Source organism: Epinephelus fuscoguttatus, linkage group LG4, assembly GCF_011397635.1.
Source record: "Epinephelus fuscoguttatus linkage group LG4, E.fuscoguttatus.final_Chr_v1".
Classification (NCBI taxonomy): domain Eukaryota; kingdom Metazoa; phylum Chordata; class Actinopteri; order Perciformes; family Serranidae; genus Epinephelus; species Epinephelus fuscoguttatus.
Genome location: NC_064755.1, coordinates 8,527,193 through 8,534,896, shown reverse-complemented (window position 1 = coordinate 8,534,896; position 7,704 = coordinate 8,527,193). Strand labels below are relative to the sequence as shown.

General features: G+C 40.9%; 1 non-coding gene across 1 annotated transcript; it reads right to left on the bottom strand.

Moving 5' to 3' along the window:
• Window positions 1–1,802: 1,802 nt before the first annotated feature.
• On the bottom strand, window positions 1,803–1,874 carry trnap-agg (transfer RNA proline (anticodon AGG)). Its single transcript has one exon. It is a non-coding gene; the product is annotated as a tRNA-Pro (tRNA).
• Between the last annotated feature and the right edge of the window lie 5,830 nt (window positions 1,875–7,704).

Below are 7,704 nucleotides of genomic sequence, written 5' to 3'. Positions count from 1 at the left end.
CTTCTTATCATCTTAACTCTTTAGTGCCTATCATCTTAACTCTTTAGCGCCAACTACTGAACAACGGCATCAGATCAGAAACAGCGTGTCTCCAGTCAGGCGTGTTGCTATAGCTCAACTAAAGAGAAAACATTTGTACTCTGTGTGTGTGTGTGTGTGTGTGTGTGTGTGTGTGTGTGTGTGTGTGTGTGTTGATAGATAGGTGTGTTTTCTTGACACCTCAATAATATATTTATGTAGGCTAATTGTCTTGTCTTATTTGACTGTTGGGGGATGACCTGCAATGTGCCACTAAATCACATAGGCCTACTTGTTCTTTTATGTGTGAAACTGTTTTTATCAATAAAAAAAAGCACTAAATTTTCTACAATTAAATGACTTTTTGCTTCTTCCTGGTTGTTTCTGCTCTGACAGTGCTGGTACCTGCTTTTTGTGGCTGGTGGGTGTCACAATATGACACCAAAACTGAATGACTGGTGAAAAAAAACAAACAAAGGGTGAAAACAGAGTGATAAACAAACTGTAATGAGCATTATTAAGGATTATTGGCTGAAGACTTTATTCTTCATCATTTCTGAAATCAGGTGTGTTTACTCACCTCAGTAATATAGTGTATGTTAAACTGATATTTTGACGTAGCTGTTTGTTGGAGGTTCTCTGGAAGCAGGTGAGCTCCTTCTGTAGTGCAGCAGGATGCTCTGTGATTGGCTGCAGCTGTGTTTCAGCTCTCCAGGGTGAGAGCAGGTAAGTGTAGGTGAGAGGACTCTTGTGCAGTCTCTGTCTGAGGTGCTGAATTGACACACTGGCAGAGATGCTGACTCTGTCCTGTGTGCTGAATCATGGTGGAGCAGCCATGAGGCTGCATCCTGACTAAGAGCACCTTTATTCACAGGTCACACCGACAACAACAACAACTTATTAATCTTTGTAAAGCTGCACAGTCAGTGAACAAACCCACATGTCACTATGACTCTATGATTTCATCTGTCCATTATCTTGGCACAGTCCTCAGCATGTGTGAGGCTAACTTGCAGCTGCAAAATCTAATATCATAAAACGTGTGTAAATAGTTTGTTAATGTGTTGTAAAGAACATACAGCGTTACCTGAGTTATCAATTAATCCAAGAAAAGTTTATACTCTTTCATTATCAATAATAAAGGTCTCTCTGAAAACAAACTATAATTTACCATCAGCTTCCGTTTTTTTTAAATCACAGCTGGTGTCAGTTATTCAAGCTCTTTATACATCTACTTCTCAGTTATATAATAAACAAACCCAAATGTGAGTTTAATGCAAGACTAGAGTAATTCCACACTGTAGTATTTCCAGTTTTACTTGAGTAAAAGATCTGTGTACTTTTTTCACCGCTAGTCAATACCAACAACTTTCTTATTGTAACTAAACTCTGAACTATTAACCTATGAGTAAGACCATGGGCATCATGAACTCGTTTGTGAGCGACATCTTTGAGCGCATCGCCGGTGAGGCCTCCCGTCTGGCTCACTACAACAAGCGCTCCACCATCACTTCCAGGGAGATCCAGACCGCCGTCCGCCTGCTGCTGCCCGGTGAGCTGGCCAAGCACGCTGTGTCTGAGGGCACCAAGGCCGTCACCAAGTACACCAGCTCCAAGTAAACAGTCCTGCTGAGAAATAACCATCCACACAAAGGTTCTTCTAAGAGCCACCCACTTCATCTGAAGAGTTCTTCCTGTTGTCTTCAAAGTTCCAGTAACTGTAGAAAATTATAGTTGCCTATATCCAGGCGTTTGTGACTTTCAGTTCAATTAATTTAAAGATAGGGCTCGTCCGGGATTTGAACCCGGGACCTCTCGCACCCTAAGCAAGAATCATACCCCTAGACCAACGAGCCATATTTATTATAAAAAAAAAAATAGGATAAGAATTTCGTCCCCTATTCTTTCCAAACCTGCAGTTAAACTCCACACTGTTGATGTGGCAGCTTAAAGACCCATTGTTATCCGGTCAAACAGCTCCCTCTGCCGCACAACATTTTACATCCCATTCAACACGTGTCCTCTGAGCTCCTCACTGTATTCTCCTGTAGAGCTCTGTCTCATCTGTCATGTTGAGTATCTGACATCAACATCTGCTGCATTTCTTAAGGTACCTGTGAGCCAGCCTCACCCATACAGACCTCAAGTCAAAAACTCACTCTGAACTTTTTCTACCTTTTCGTTCATCCAGCTGGCTGTTTTCACTGTTTTCAGCTTTTAAAAAGGCTAATGTTCATTGTAGTGATAGTGGAGTGGTAGTCTCGCCACCAGACAATCAGAGATCTCCGCCTTCTGATAGTCTGGGGACACTCCTTTCTAAAGTGTGTTTAACACACCAGCGAAAACGGCCGGCAACAAAGCAACGCCTCTGGCTTCTCTGGCTCTGGACAGTAAAACAATCAAAAAAATTGATCAAATGTTGTTTAACTTCTTGTGGAAGAATAGAATACATTATATCCGAAAATCTGTCGTAATCAATACCAGAAAGAATGGAGGGCTTGATTTTATGGACTTTGGATCATTACACCATGTATTTAAGATTAATTGGTTAAAAAGTTTTTTGTTTTTTTTTTTTAAAAAAAAAGGATTCATCTTTATGGAATTTTATCCCCAAATTTGTATTTAACCAAATTGGTGGACTTCCCTATTTGTTAGTGTGCAATTACCAGATTAATAAAATACCTCTAAAATTGTCAGAGTTCCATAAACAGGTCTTACTTGCATGGAAAATAATCTACAAACACAATTTCTCCCCTCAGAGATATTATCTATGGAACAACGGAGACATTTTACACAACAAAAAGATCCTCTTCCTTAGAAACTGGTTTGAAAGAGATATTCATGCAGTCGCTCAGTTGCTGAGTCCAGATGGCCTATTAATGTCCTATGTGGAGTTTATACAAAAGTTTGGTTTTCCGGTTACAGTAAAAGAATTTTACCAGGTAATTGACTCCATTCCTACAGGTGTTGTAAACTTGTACAGAGGCTCCTTTCAGCCGTGTACTGTCTCCGTTGTAAATCCGCTTAACACTGTCTGTGGCAAAGTCTGTTTTGGATCACACAAAAGCAACAATAGAGCCATTCGGGAACTTTTTATGAATGAAATCTCAACGAAACCTTATATCACCACCTACTGGGCTAAATTTAACATCAATATACCTTGGACCAATGTTTGGTTGTTATCACACAAATATATGATCACTAACAAAGTCAAAGAAGTGTCTTATAAAATATTACATAAAATTTACCCAGTAAAGCATTTCATGCAGAAATTTAAGAATGATATTGATGTCAATTGTTCCTTTTGCTCGGTACAACCTGAAACAGAACCACATTCTCTGGCATTGTAACTACACAAAAAGGTTATGGAAAGATATAGCAAAATGTATCTCTGATAAGTTGTATATGAACTTTAATCTGCATTTTGAACATGTTATCTTTGGCTTTCATTCTGATACTACAGAAGACCTGGATAAGGCTTTTGTTATTAACCTGGTACTACTTTATGCAAAGTTCCACATTCACAGAGCTAAATTTGCTGGAAATAAACCCATTTTCTCTGTTTTCTACAAGTGTTTTGAATTATATTTACAGTCCCTCACCCCGTTAGGAAATAAGAAAGCCATAAAAACAAAGAACATTTGTGAAAAGTTTAATATTGGTAGGTAATTAGCTGTTATTATGTTGGTATTATTTTCACAGTTACTATTTATTTATTTATTTATTCACTTATTTATTTATTTATTTTTCTCTCTCTTCTTTCTTTCTCTCTTTATTTTCTTCTTGTCTGATTGTTAATGTTTATTTACACTGGCTTTCTGTTCTTTCACGAAATGTATTGTCATTTTTTTGTGAATGTAAGACTTTTCTATTTTCATTAAAATAAAATAAATAAATAAATAAATAAAGCAACGCCTCTTGCATTTTTGAAAAGGACACGCCTTCTCGGAAACGTGCGCTCCCCCTTTTTTGGTCCGCAATGAAACAGCTTGAAAATGGATGCCGAGAGATTTAACTCCGTTTTATCAAACGTTTACTCATCCATGAAGAAAATATTTTTTTTCCAGTGGATGTCTTAGTTACAACATGATTGAGCTAACTGGAGTGGTTTCATGTCGTATCCGACAACGAGGCTTTTAACAGATGACGTTCAGATGTTAGCTTTGCTGCTAGTGTTAGCTGTCCCTGTCAACCGATGCTTTCTAGACATCGTGATTTTCCAAAACTGAATAAATACCACACATAGCAACACAAAACTGCTTTGCTAGCTCAATCATGTTGTAACTAAGATATCCGCTGGAAAAGATATTTTTTCACGGACCATTTAATGAGTTATTGCCTATTACACACACTGCTAACGGCTAACAGGGCTAACAGCTAACGCTTAGCCCAGCTAAACGTGCACACAGAAATAGTAATGTTTGTTCAATCATTGTGTTTATCCACCTTATTTTTCACGGAAACACGGAGGCAAAACGGAACGCAGCCAGCTTCCGTTTTTTGTGCGACACTTCCGGTCCAGCACTATTACCACTGTATATATGGGAATCACCTTGTTGTTTACCTTGCTGAGTTTAGCTATATATTTATATATATATATATATATATATATATACATATACATATGTATATATCACATTTTTCACGTCACTATATCACCGTTTAGACTAATCTGATGTTTGTAAAGTCTATAAACACAATGACTGAACAAACATTAGTATTTTCTCTGTGTGTAATTAATAACATGGTTATCGTAGATTAGCTGGGCTAACCGTTAGCTGTTAGCCGTTAGCCGTGTCTGTAATAACTCACTAAACTCACAAAGTGGCCCGTGAAAAAAATATTTTTTCCAGCGGATGTCTTAGTTACAACATGATTGAGCGAACTGGAGTAGTTTCATGTGATATCCGACAACGGGAGGCTTTTAACGGATGACGATCCTGATGTTAGCTTTGCTGCTAGTGTTAACGTTAGCTGTCCCTGTCAGCTGCAGCCACTGATGCTTTCTAGACATCGTGATTTCCCAAAACTGAATAAATACCACACATAGCAACACAAAACTGCTTTGCTAGCTCAATCATGTTGTAACGGCTGGATGGTTGATGCGTACATGCTGATTCAGGTGCTATCAGAGCCGATCCGCGCATCACTATGGCTTAATGATCAACTCAGTCAATTAAAACAACCCGTCCTGTGTTAGGAGTGTATGTCGCTGACAGAAAGAAAGAAAAGGGGGGAAAAAAAGATAGAAAAGCAGTGTACACCTCACATATTTATTTCTCACAGTTGCGCACACGTGTGGCTGGCATGCAGAAGCACCGTCTGTGTGTCGAGGGTGCGAGCCGCAGCTTCAGTTGCTCAGGTAGAGAGGCTGTGTAGCCCGGTGTGTTTTTTCACTGATTCGGTTCTGCAGGTTCTCTGCTGGTACACTGGAGATGGGGATCAAGCAGTTTGTCTCACTCGGGATGGATTGTGCTTTTTTGGTTCATAGTTTATGATTGACGTGCGATTTATTCGCGTTTAGAGGGAATAAATTTCCGTTATAACGGAAACATGGGCACAGTTATCTATACAAAATACAAAGACTAACTAACTAACTAACTAACTAACTAACTGATTGACTAACATAAACAACTGAAAAAAAAAAAAAAAAAGCTTGCACCGTTAGCTCCGGTAAGGGAAAGCATGAGGGAAAGCGGCTGACCGGAAGTCACGCACAAAAAAACGGAAGTTGATCACTATTTACTTCCGTGTTTGAAAATAAGGTGGATAGACTTAACAAACATCGGATTAGTCTAAACGGTGATACAGTGATGTGAAAAATGTGACACATAGGCAGTAGCTCAGACCATAGGGACTTGGGTTAGGAACCGGAGGGTCGACTGTTCGAGTCCCCATCCGGACCAAATATAGAGCCTGGACTGGTGGCTGGAGAGGGGCCAGTTCACCTCCTGGGCACTGCCGAGGTGCCCTTGAGCAAGGCACCGAACCCCCCAACCACTCGGGGCGCCTGACCAAAGGGCAGCTCCCTCACTCTGACATCTCTCCACTATGTGCATGTATAGGTCCTGTTTGTGCATGTGTGTGTCTTTCGGACCTGTGTGTAATTGACAAGCAAGAGTGAAAACATTGAATTTCCCCTCAGGGGGATTAATAAAGTGAATAAACTTAAAACTTACACTTAAACTATATAATAAAAGCTCTGCTGGTTTTCTACCCGGACTATAGAGGCAATCGCCTTGTTGTTTACAAGTGTGTGTATCATCCGGCCGGACGGATGAGTCATGGCCTTGTAAAAGATTATGTTTGTTTCTTTTAGTTGGCGAGAATGTGTCGCCGCAAACACGACAAACATCCACTAACTTTGACGGCGTTTTCTGCGAGCACGACTGAGCCATTTTGTACCGCTACACGTGTTTCTAGTCGGACTATGTTTACAAGCACAAGAGTTCAACGAGCCACCAAAGGACCGCCCTGCAGATTGACTACTGGTTCTGCAAGGTAGGGAGTTTTTTAAACTCTGAAATTGTATCCGCCCATCTAAACACAAAATCAGGGAGAAAGTCATCAGTCTTTAGTTAAGCAAAGCGTCTAAAGACTGACCTCTGAGTCTAGTGGAGTGGTGACTGTAGTGGTAGGCCTAGCCTGCTGTGGATGGCTCTCGTCTGTAGGTGTGATGACACGTGACCTCAAACTGCCACACCTTATAAAAACGCTACATTTGCTTATGACATAGCATCTCATCATTTTGATACCAAGGTCCATGAAGTTAGAGCCTGCAGCTGCTTTCTTTTGGTCTGGAGATGCCGGTGAAGCATGCTTCCAGACGACGTCACCTTTGGAAAACCCCAAAACCTCTATGAATGAAGAGACCTCCCGCCGGGTGCGGTGGCGCGCGCCTGTAATCCAAGTTACTGGGAGGCTGAGGCTGGAGGATCGTTTGAGCCCAGAAGCTCTGAGCTGCAGCCGACTGTGTTGATCGGGTGTCCGCACTAAATTCCGTATCGATATGGTGCTCCTGGGGGAGCCTGGGAACATGGATTTGTAATATAACAATAGACTTTTCCCCAGAAATGAATGATAACTCACTTAAGTAATACAACTTTTTTTCATTTGGAAATTCTGATGACTTTGAGTTTGGTGTTCGTCCAGTTGAATTCTGACAGCAGTTGTATGTAATTTGCTGCAACTGACTGCTGGCTGTGTGCACCATGTACTGTGCAACAATCAGCCAAAACATTAACACCAATCAACAGGACTCAAAAGATCAACACCCCAGTGCCAGACCCCACAAGTCCCGTGTCCGTGCCTTCACAGGTCAGAGCCACGTCTGATTCAAGCAGGCCTGACCTTTGGATCTGGGGTACCTCTGGGGTACCAGCACATTCCATGCATGATCGATCAGGTTAGAATCTGACAGTTTTTTGCAGTGGAGCATGGGACATTGTCCTGCTGGGGGGGGGGGGGGGGGCAAGTACATTCCCTCATTCCTGTGAGGGTAATTAATTGATCTGTATTTGGGTGGCTGACACATGTCAATTGACATCCACATCCACATTGATGCCAGGAACCAAGGCTTCCAAGCAGAATCAATGTTTTTTGATTCTTTTGTCACTGGTGTTGGGTTTTTGAGTGAATATTATATGTCTCCTCATTTGTGACCTTTAATCTTTTGATTTAAAATCT